The sequence below is a fragment of the Anopheles funestus genome (genome assembly GCF_943734845.2).
Source record: "Anopheles funestus chromosome X unlocalized genomic scaffold, idAnoFuneDA-416_04 X_unloc_186, whole genome shotgun sequence".
Taxonomy (NCBI): domain Eukaryota; kingdom Metazoa; phylum Arthropoda; class Insecta; order Diptera; family Culicidae; genus Anopheles; species Anopheles funestus.
The window spans coordinates 7,501-8,495 of record NW_026045134.1 but is presented as its reverse complement, the minus strand read 5'-3'; the positions used below and the strand labels follow the sequence as shown (position 1 = coordinate 8,495).

Below are 995 nucleotides of genomic sequence, written 5' to 3'. Positions count from 1 at the left end.
ATACCGATGTGCAATACGTATCCGGCCATAGGCACGGAACGAACAGGAGCTGTGGTGCAGACATACAAGGGCCATGGGGCGGTACGCAAAGGATACGGATGAGCGAGTATGCAGGCCCAATACTCAATAGCTCGATCCGATCCAAGCACATGAGTTGACTGCGGCGTCAGGTTAACCGATGTGCAATACGTATCCGGCCATAGGCACGGAACGAACAGGAACTGTGGTGCAGACATACAAGGGCCATGGGGGCGGTACGCAAAGGATACGGATGAGCGAGTATGCAGGCCCAATACTCAATAGCTCGATCCGATCCAAGCACATGAGTTGACTGCGGCGCCAGGTTAACCGATGTGCTAAGAGAGTTGTTCCTGGGCCTTCAAAGTGACTTCAAAACTATCTTAGCGAATGGTGGCCATGGGCGTAGACATGAGCCACAAGTCACAAGGCCTGGGACTATTGGGTAATAAAGACAACTTAGTCAGAAAGTTAGTCCTTTGGACGTACCACCGGGATTGTGTTACATTGGGAACCTTACTATAAAACCCTAGGCAGGGGATCACTCGGCTCATGGATCGATGAAGACCGCAGCTAAATGCGCGTCACAATGTGAACTGCAGGACACATGAACACCGATAAGTTGAACGCATATTGCGCGTCGGACGATTAAACCCGGCCGATGCACACATTCTTGAGTGCCTATCAATTCCTTGATATACAACAAACCAAACTTCAGGGTGGAGCGTGCCACAATAGAACACTATGGCGAGCAGCCCGTCTAGTGTCGTGGGGGAAACACGCTTCCACACTGTGCATAATGGCGTGCTCGGGACCTTTGTTGGGACCGCAGGGCGCTGAAAGTAAAGGGGTGAACCGCATAAATCGCACGCACGTAAACGCGCACACACACAAATAGAGTGAGACGTATCGTAGGATACCGCTAAGAGTACGTTGTGAAACATGGGGAAATTCAATCGAAAACCTCTTTGATGTCC

General features: G+C 51.0%; 1 non-coding gene across 1 annotated transcript; it reads left to right on the top strand.

The window, feature by feature from the left end:
* Positions 1-543: 543 nt before the first annotated feature.
* LOC125773044 (5.8S ribosomal RNA) lies at positions 544-701 on the top strand. Its single transcript, XR_007419860.1, has one exon. It is a non-coding gene; the product is annotated as a 5.8S ribosomal RNA (ribosomal RNA).
* Positions 702-995: the final 294 nt, after the last annotated feature.